General features: G+C 38.5%; 1 pseudogene; it reads left to right on the forward strand.

Annotated features, from left to right (window-relative positions):
- Positions 1-7,939: 7,939 nt before the first annotated feature.
- Positions 7,940-8,039, forward strand: LOC113284847 (annotated as a pseudogene).
- Positions 8,040-11,042: the final 3,003 nt, after the last annotated feature.

Genomic DNA, 11,042 nt, shown 5'->3' on the forward strand with positions numbered 1-11,042 from the left:
GATGAATCTCCATTAAGTCCTTGAGCTCAACTACACTTTTTATCCTAGTCCGAGACTTAGCTATAATAGACTATAAATCAAGACTTATAGTTTTGATCACTAACATTGACAAACATGGTTGAGATAGCAACGCATGCGAGGTTGACCGAGCAATGATCTAACAGCTTGGTTTATTGTTTTGGGAGGGTTGGTAATAGTTTTACTTATGCGCCTCTGATGTGATTTGTAGATAGTGGTAAAAGTGGTTTGATTCTCAGACTTGTGAAGATAGACTTAAATTCTAATATTAAAATAGAAAACTCACTAAAAATTATAGCAAACTCAATCAAAGATGATACCAATACTAAAAGAAACACTGAGGCTAAGATTCCACTATTTTCCAAGTTCAAAGTGATTAAACCAATACTTATATTTATGCAATTTTCTTGTTTAATTTGATTCTTAAAAATTGCAACAAGTAGATTTTCAAAAGTAATAATTGTAAATACCAAGTATGAAGCATCAAAAGTCTTAAAACTAAGCATACTCCATCAAAATAGATCACAATCACTCAAATAAAAATCATATTCAATAATCGTTCAAGGAAATTAATCATATAATTATTGCAAATAAAAAGATAAAATAGAATATACCACTTTTTGTTGGAAAAATAGCTTCCTCTATCGCCTCAGCAATGGGGTTTAGCTCCTCATATTAATCACTTGCTTAAAATATTGGTTTATGGTTCAAAAGTTGATTAAAAGGAATGAAGACAATAAAACAGACAGTTTGCAACGCTGTATTGGCGCTACAAAGAAGCTGTTACAAACGACGAACTGTTACAGAGACCTGTTGATTACTGTAGAAGTGTTACGAATTGAGACGCCTAAGTGTTGAGATATTAAGACTGAAAAAACGAATGTTTTAAATGGTGTTTGTTCTTCAGCTTCTTCTTCTTCTCCTGCTGGTGTAACTCGCTCTGCAACTCGACTGATTCTTCTCTGTTGGGTTCTAAACTTCTCCTAAGGTTGCCAAACTCCAGACTTCCTTTCCTTGACCTCACCACAGGCTATATATACATCTTCGGGCAAAAATATCTCAATTAATCATTCCAATATTATCTCTTTTCCTCCACCACAAGTTTCGGGAATAACTCTCTCCAAATATTTCTTTACGCGTCTTCTGGCGTATTTTACACTTTCCAAACTCTTCAAAGGATGTACTGATATCGAATAGAGCATCTTAGTTACTCATCTGGTCACGTAACTTCCATAAACAGAGAAACAAATCTCGGAAACTTTCTCCTTCTCTGTTTTTACGTAACTCACGTTACTTTCCTATTTCTTCGAAACCAAACTTCTTATCGTTCCTATCTTGTCGCAAAGTGTTGGTCTGAATTTATTCCCATGAAAAACTCTGGCTATACCTCTCTCGAATCCTTCCCTGAAAACCCGAGAAACCCATCCTCCACTGTTTCAAGCAAACTCGGTGATCCGGCCCTACTTAATCAAATCTGATGGACCTATCCACCCTGTTTAACCTTAAGAAGTCTGTCCCAACCAATATTAACGATTGAGTCTCTTTAAATCTTGCCGAAAAATCCAACCCTAAGTCTGAACTTTGCTGGACAAACTTTCCTGCCAAATTTGAGATTTGGATAGTTGAAGATGACCTCCCCTTATCTGTGACTGGTCTCCTTTAAGAAATTGGGGTGTAGATAGCCATAGGGTGTCCCTTAGTAACTGGGTGCCCCTTATCCAAACTCGAGGTCCTATAGCAGGTTCCTCCGGGTGCTTTTATCAACTTTTAGAGTCAATTTTTTCCAAAAATGTTTATTGGCCAAAAATACCTACAAATAAATAAAACACCATAATAAGTACAAAAATGAGCCCTAACAATATATAGAATCGAGACAAATCGGACACAAAAATGTGACTATCAAATACCCCAAAACCTATTATTTGCTAGTCCTCGAGCAAAAATAATATAGAAATAAAATCCTAACTCACTGTCGCAGGCATCGTCGATTGCATTTAGCGTATGCAATAAGCCTTTAAACCCCTAGGTGTCCCTAGTGACGGAGTGTTGTCTCCGAAGGGCTTACCAGAGGTATACCCACAAAACCTTTATACTCCAGACCCTAGCTATCTACACAGAACCTTGGAAGGCACTAAAGAATCTCCTTGGTTGGCATACTTATTGACTACATGAGGAAGTACCCTGATGCGAAATTCCAATTGTTGTACACGAGTTTGCACTCAAGCATACTAAAATTCATATGAAGTGACAGAACTCTACTCAGATAGTCACACTATGGACATCAATATCCGGAGTCAAAACTAATCACATGGATAGATCAAGAAGATGGATATAGAAAAACATAGATGATTTTGATGTTTACTAGGTGAACGGTGTTTCTCATATCTGTCTGAAGGCCTCCGCCAAAATGAACCCATCCTAATGGACTGAGATACCGGTCTGACTAATATCAACACACTGGCATATACAAGGGTACCAGTGGTCGATAATCCTAACTCTAGGTCAACATAACTGGCATATACAAGGGTTCCAGTGGTCGACTTTATTGAATTTATTCTAGTTGGTCTGATGGTCTGGTCTCTTTTTCTTCTTATTTTTTTTTCTTTGTATCTCAATCACTCTAATTCACCCTAGCATTGGTAACAACTTGAATCGTGAGCCCCACCTAATCACTTAGAGAAACATAGTTTAAAAACAAAACAAAATAAAAACAGAAGTGAAAAGGACTCAACGAGATATGGTGAAACTATCATGTTATTTCTAACACCTGAGCTATGTGCTTTTATGAATAGACTCTTTAGATGTTGCCATCTAGTCAGATTGGTTCCTCAACTCCTACAACAAAAATGCTTCCATCCATTTATATTGGTTAGTGCCATCCTTAATAGGGATAAATTTCTAGGCTCTGGAGTTTATTTATTGCAACGAAAAGGTAACAAAAAGTTCTATCCCACCCCCAAACTTAAATCTAACATTTTCCTCAATGTTTCTAATCAAAGAACAGTACCAAAAATATAAGTAACATGAGGAAATAGTAAAGAGAGAAGTCGGAAAGATAGTACCTGGGTGAAGTGTAACCAAAAACCTACAAAAATATTATACAACATACAAAATCGCCTCGTTGGTCAATCAAGGTAAACAGGGTCCTCCAGAGGGACCTCCTCAACATCACCTGTAGGAAAAGGCTCTAAAAAGGGATTCAATCGCTGACCGTTAACCTTCGAAGAACTACTACCATCTGGTGTCTCAATCTCAACAGCGCCATGAGGAAAAACAGTACATACCACAAAAGGACCGGTCCACCGAGAGCGTAACTTCCCGGGGAATAGATGCAAACGAGTGTCATACAGAAGAACTTTTTGACCTGGAGAAAATGACTTTCGTAAAATATTCCTATCATGCACAAGTTTCATTTTGTTCTTATACTCCTTAGCACTATCGTATGCATCTCTACGAATCTCGTCCAACTCATTGAGCTGGAGCTTTCTTTGAGCTCCTGCCTTGTCCAGTGAAAAGTTTAAGTTCTTAATAGCCCAATAGGATCGATGCTCTAACTCAACAGGCAGGTGACATGCATTTCCAAACACTAAACGATAAGCTGACATTCCAATGGGTGTCTTAAACGCAGTACGGTAAGCCCATAAGGCATCAGTAAGCCTCGACGACCAGTCTTTCCTATTTGGATTAACTGTTTTCTCTAGAATACGTTTAATTTCCCTATTGGAAACCTCTACCTGACCACCACTAGTCTGAGGGTGATATGGGGTTGCTACTTTATGGGTAATACCGTATTGTTTCATTAAAAGAGCAAACGGTCTATTACAAAAGTGTGAACCTCCATCACTAATTATAGCTCGCGGCGTACCAAAACGTGTAAGTATATTCTCTTTCAAAAACTGGACTACGACCCTGTGGTCATTCGTTTTACACGGAACCGCCTCAACCCACTTAGACACATAGTCTACACGACAAGTATGTAAAGATAACCAAACGAAATAGGAAATGGACCCATAAAATCAATGCCCCACACATCAAAGACCTCAATCACTAAAATAGGGTTCAAAGGCATCATATTTCTACGGGAAATGGTTCCTAACTTCTGGCAACGCTCACAAGAAACACAATGACTATGGGAATCTTTAAACAACGAAGGCCAGTAAAATCCACACTGCAAAATCTTAGCAGCAGTCTTCTTAGCACTAAAATGACCCCCACATGCATGTTCATGACAAAAGGAGATAATACTAGACTGGTCACTCTCAGATACACATCTCCTAATAATCTGGTCCGGACAATACTTAAACAGATAAGGATCGTCCCAAAAGAAATGCTTGACCTCAGCTAAAAACCTAGAACGATCTTGCTTACCCCAATGTTGAGGGGTTTGACCAGTAACAAGATAATTCACTATATTTGCATACCAAGGTGATTGGGAAACAGAGAACAATTGTTCATCAGGAAAGCTATCCCTTATAGGAAGGGAATCACTAGGGGAACTAACAACTAGCCTAGACAAGTGGTCTGCTACTACATTTTCTGCACCCTTTTTGTCTCTAATGTCTGGGGAAAATTCCTGTAACAATAGGATCCATCTAATCAATCTAGGTTTGGTATCCTTCTTAGATAAAAGGTATTTCAAAGCAGCATGATCTGTATAGATTATGATCTTAGAACCTAATAGGTAGGACCTAAACTTATCCAAGGCAAACACAGCGGATAAAAGTTCCTTCTCGGTAGTTGTGTAGTTCATTTGGGCATCATTCAGAGTTTTGCTAGCATAATAAATCACATGAAGTAATTTGTTTTCTCGTTGTCCTAAAACGACGCCTATAGCATAATCTGAAGAATCACACATAATCTCAAAGGGTAGGTTCCAGTTAGGTGCCTGGACTATCGGGGCAGTAGTGAGTAAAGTTTTAAGCTTCTCAAAAGCCTCTAAACAAGCATCATCAAAGACAAACTTAACATCTTTTGCAAGCAAATTGCAAAGAGGTCTAGAAATCAAGCTAAAATCCTTAATGAATCGACGGTAAAAACCTGCATGCCCTAGGAATGACCTAATATCTTTTACGGTTTTTGGGACCTGTAAAGTCTTAATAAGGTCAACTTTGGCTTTGTCTACCTCTATACCCTTTGAAGAGACGATGTGCCCTAATACAATTCCTGATTTAACCATGAAATGGCATTTTTCCCAATTAAGCACTAAATTTTTTTCCTTACACCTAGTCAACACTAATGTCAAATGATGCAAGCACTCATCGAAAGATGAACCAAACACTGAAAAATCATCCATAAAGACCTCTAAGAACCGTTCTACCATATCAGAAAATATGCTCATCATACAACGCTGAAAAGTTGCAGGGGCATTACATAGCCCGAAAGGCATGCGTCTATACGCAAAGGTACCAAAGGGACAGGTAAAAGTGGTTTTCTCTTGGTCTTCTGGGGAATAACGATCTGATTATAACCGGAGTAGCCATCTAAGAAGCAATAGTGACTATGTCCAGCTAATCGCTCTAGCATTTGGTCGATAAAAGGAAGGGGAAAGTGATCCTTCCTTGTGACCTTGTTCAATTTCCTATAGTCAATACACACACGCCATCCCGTGGTCACTCGGGTTGGGATTAATTCATTATTATCATTCTGGACTACAGTGATACCTGATTTCTTGGGGACAACCTGAACAGGGCTGACCCACTTACTGTCTGAAATTGGGTAAATAATACCCGCATCTAACAACTTAAGCACCTCTTTTCGAACTACCTCTTTCATGTTAGGGTTCAGTCGACGTTGCATCTCCCTAGAAGGTTTGGAGTCTTCCTCTAAATGAATCTGATGCATACACACAGTAGGACTTATACCCTTAATGTCTGCTATAGTCCACCCTAAAGCTTCCTTATTGTCTTGAAGTACATTTACTAGCCTACTTTCCTGATCACTATCCAAATTGGAAGCTACAATCACAGGTAAAGTCTCAGATGGGCCTAAAAACACATACTTTAGAGTATCGGGTAGTGGTTTAAGGTCCAACTTTGGGGGCTCTTCTAAAGAAGGAATTAGGGTAGTCTCAGAAACTGGTAACGGTTCGAACCTAGCTTTCCATCTATCAGTGTCTAACACAGGGGTAGAATCTAATAGAGCATTCACCTGTTCAATAGTGCTATCGTCGTCAAAATCTAAACCAAAATGGGATAGACAACTTTCTAATGGGTCTTCAGACAAGATGTTTGGTAATGACTCCTGAACTAAGGCTTCTATCATGTTCACCTCCTCAACACATGTGTCATCTAGCTCATGAGGTTGCTTACTGACATTAAAAATGTTCATCTCCATAGTCATATTACCAAAAGATAAACTCATCACACCATTTCGACAGTTAATGATCGCATTAGACGTAGCTAAAAATGGGCGACCTAAAATCACAGGTATCTGGTTCTCTGGGTCAGGGACAGGTTGGGTATCTAGGACCACGAAATCCACTGGATAAATAAACTTGTCGACCTCAATAAGAACATCCTCGATAACACCTCGAGGGATTTTAACAGACCTATCAGCTAACTGCAGTGTCATCTGAGTAGGTTTCATTTCACCAAGTCCTAGCTGTAAGTATACATGGAATGGCAGTAAGTTCACACTGGCTCCTAAGTCAAGTAAAGCTTTTTCTACCCGGAAGTTACCTATTGTGCAAGCAATGGTAGGAGAACCTGGGTCTTTGTACTTTGGAGTTGTGGTGTTTGAATGATTGAACTTACGTGACTAGCTAAAAAGGCTTTCTTGGACGCTAAGTTTTCGCTTTCGCGTACACATATCCTTAAGGAACTTGGCATAAGCAGGAATTTGCCTAATTGCATCTAATAAGGGAAGGTTTATGGTAACTTGCTTAAAAACCTCCACTATGTCATTAAAGTTCGATTCCTTCTTTGTTGGTACTAATAGCTGAGGAAATGGGGCTCTAGGCCTAAAATCAGACCTTTCAGGAACCGAATTCACATCATCAGAAACTTTATCAGTCTCTTCAGCTACTGGTCTGAGAGGTGAGATCCTGAGGGGTGAACTACAGTATGTTCACTATCGGGCATGGTTACCTTATTGTCTACAACTCTACCACTTCTAAGGGTTCAACATTCAATTGATTCGATGGTTTTGCACCTAATTCATGAACTCCTCTAGGGTTGGGTTGTGTTTGACTAGGAAACTTACCTTTTTCTCTCAAAGAATCACTTATCAGACCAACCTGGGTTTTTAACTCGGAAATAGCCTGACTATTTTCTTGTCCTATCCTGTTACTAGCTTGTAGACTCTGTTCTACGGATAACTGGAATTTTGCAGTTTGCTGAGTTAACAAGGCGAGAGATTCCTCTAAACTTAGGATTTTCTTATCTGACTGATTCTGAAACTGAGCTAGTCCTGAAGGATTCTTAGTATAGCCAAAACCTGGGGGAGCATTAGAATTACTAAACTGACCTTGACTTTGGCCCTTAGACCACGAAAGGTTCGGATGGTTTCTCCAACCAGGATTATAGGTTTCTGAATATGGGTCAATCTTTTGACGGTTATCAAATCTAGTGTTATTATAAAGCATTGGCCTGCTCTTCAATATTCTGGCCTTCCCAAAAAGGCTCCACTCTACCACTAGTCTGGCCCACTTCTAAGGCTTCTAACCTTTTTGCTATAGCAGCAATTTTGGCATCTGATTCATAGCCTCCTTCTACCCTATTAACGTTTCCTCTACTTAAAAGAAGTTTTCTGGGGTGCCCTACTATTTTCCCATTGCTGGGTTTTTTCGGCGATTTCATTAAAAAATTCCATCGCCGCATCAACAGTTTGGTTTTCAAATCCACCAGTGCATAGAGACTCAACCATGGTCGTTGTGGAATAATCTAAACCCTCATAAAGGATCTGAACTAGCCTAACCTTTTCTAAACCATGATGAGGACACTGGGATAATAAATCATTGAACCTTTCCAAATACCTATATAAAGATTCTCCCTCTTGTTGTGAAAATGTGCATATTTGCGTCCTAATAGACGATGTTTTGTGCCTAGGGAAAAACTTATTGAAAAAGGCAGATGTAAGTTGTTCATATGTCTCAATTGACTCGGAGTCCAAACTATACAGCCACGACTTGGCCTTATCTTTCAGGGAAAATGGGAATAACCTAAGTTTCAAAGCATCATCATCTAAGCCTCTAATTCTTAGAGTACTACAAATTTCCTCAAAATCCCTAACATGGTAATAAGGGTTTTCATTTTCTTTCCCTAAAAAGATTGGGAGCATCTGTAAGGTCCCAGGTTTCAGTTCATAGGGTGCCTCCGTTTCAGCTAACTTAATACACGAAGGACGGTAGTCCTAGTTGGATTCAACAAAGCTTTCAAAGTTGCCATTTCTGGCGCTATCGGAGCAACAGGATTCTCTCCTCAGTCAAAGAACGTTCAAAAACAGACTCTTCAAAAGCCGGACTTTCTAGATTAAGGTAATCGAGACGCTTCGAACTACTAGGTTTCTCTTTAACAAATCTACCTAGTGCGTCTCTTTTACGTTCAGGCATACAATAGAATTTTCTAAATTGGAAGGGTAAGCAAACACAGATCAAGGCCGACTCAACCAAATCAAACCTATTGATTTCTAGCAAACAAAAAGCATGATGGCTCCACTTAGATTGTTTCTAGACCAGCTTCTAATCCTTCGAACGGGAATTCGTTACAATTTAAGCAAACCCCTCTGGAATCAATCCGAGTTAACGTAAGTTGAATAGAGGCGAGGGAAGCTCGGTGGAGCTTTGATACCCAAGGCCTCACCGGTATTACAAGGCGGCGCAGTCACGCATTCAACTTACAGAAACCGTCAAGAACTTCGAAGTATGCTTAAAAGAGTAACCAATATTTTTCGAATGACTTTCCTGTTAAGCTCGTTACCCTATCGGTCTCGTTCTAGTCAAAATTTTAGGCTTAGGTTCGCGTAGGTTACGTGTTCCTAAAGCGGGCAAGAAGAGAACGGTGATGAAATCCGAACCCTTATCTTGTATGGCCAGGCCTTGCCCTTTACTAGAAAAATAAATGTCTATTCAGTCCTCAACATATATGCATACGAAGGAGTCCAGTAACTCGCTGACAGGGGATTCGCGAGTGTTTAGAATCTTACCTCCCGTTCCAGACGGGGGATGAATCGGTTGTAGTCGACTCGGGCCACTGACTCCGATGTCTAGTGTACGAACCCAAGGTGCAGAGACAATATCGTAATTGTCCTTCTCTGCAAACAGTTTATATTTAAAGTACCCTTCCGTAGGGTAATAAAAAAATAATGTCCCAAAGTCCAAAAGTCCAAAAAAATAAAGAAAAATTACAAAAATAATAAACCCTAATACAGTTTTTTTTTTTAAATAAAATAAACAAACCCTAAACTAAAATTGTCTAAAATAAAATTGTCTTCTTTTCTGTTCTTTTTGCTTTAATCTTTAGCTCCAAGTCTTTATGAAATCACCAAACTCCTTGGCTCAATTTTCTTTATGATCCAGAACCTGTAGACACAAGATAAATACCCAAAAACATAAAAAAGGACAAAAAATAATAAAAATAAAATAAATAAATAAAATAAATCTAAAACCCTAAAAACAAGTCCGCGTCGGCGGCGCCAAATATTAATGTGATTTGTAGATAGTGGTAAAAGTGGTTCGATTCTCAGACTTGTGAAGGATATTAATTAGACTTAAATTCTAATATTAAAATAGAAAACTCACTAAAAATTATAGCAAACTCAATCAAAGATGATATCAATACTAAAAGAAACACTGAGGCTAAGATTCCACTATTTTCCAAGTTCAAAGTGATTAAACCAATACTTATATTTAAGCAATTTTCTTGTTTAATTTGATTCTTAAAAATTGCAACAAGTAGATTTTCAAAAGTAATAATTGTAAATACCAAGTATGAAGCATCAAAAGTCTTAAAACTAAGCATACTCCATCAAAATAGATCACAATCACTCAAATAAAAATCATATTCAATAATCGTTCAAGGAAAATAATCATATAATTATTGAAAATAAAAAGATAAAATAGAATACACCACTTTTTGTTGGAAAAATAGCTTCCTTTATCGCCTCAGCAATGGGGTTTAGCTCCTCATATTAATCACTTGCTTAAAATATTGGTTTATGGTTCAAAAGTTGATTAAAAGGAATGAAGACAATAAAACAGACAATTTGCAACGTTGTATTGGCGCTACAAAGAAGCTGTTACAAACGAGGAACTGTTACAGAGACCTGTTGGTTACTGTAGCAGTGTTACGAATTGAGACGCCTAAGTGTTGAGATATTAAGACTGACAAAACGACTTTTTTGAATGGTGTTTGTTCTTCAGCTTCTTCTTCTTCTCCTGCTGGTGTAACTCGCTCGGCAACTCGACTGATTCTTCTCCGTTGGGTTCTAAACTTCTCATAAGGTTGCCAAACTCCAGATTTCCTTTCCTTGACCTCACCACATGCTATATATACATCTCCGGGCAAAAATATCTCGATTAATCATTCCAATATTATCTCTTTTCCTCCACCACAAGTTTCGGGAATAATTCTCTCCAAATCTTTCTTTACGCGTCTTCTGGCGTATTTTACACTTTCCAAACTCTTCAAAGGATGTACTGATATCGAATAGAGCATATTAGTTACTCATCTGGCCACGTAACTTCCATAAACAGAGAAACAAATCTCGGAAACTTTCTCCTTCTCTGTTTTTACGTAACTCACATTACTCTGCTATTTCTTCGAAACCAAACTGCTTACCGTTCCTATCCTGTCGCAAAGTGTTGGTCTGAATTTATTCCCATGAAAAACTCCGGCTATACCTCTCTCGAATCCTTCCCTGAAAACCCGAGAAACCCATCCTCCATTGTTTCAATCAAACTCGGTGATCCGGCCCTACTTAATAAAATCTGATGGACCTATCCATCCTGTTTAACCTTAAGAAGTCTGTCCCAACCAATATTAACGATTGAGTCTCTTTAAATCTTGCCGAAAAATCCAACCCTAAGT

Source organism: Papaver somniferum, chromosome 5, assembly GCF_003573695.1.
Source record: "Papaver somniferum cultivar HN1 chromosome 5, ASM357369v1, whole genome shotgun sequence".
NCBI classification, from domain to species: Eukaryota; Viridiplantae; Streptophyta; class Magnoliopsida; order Ranunculales; family Papaveraceae; genus Papaver; species Papaver somniferum.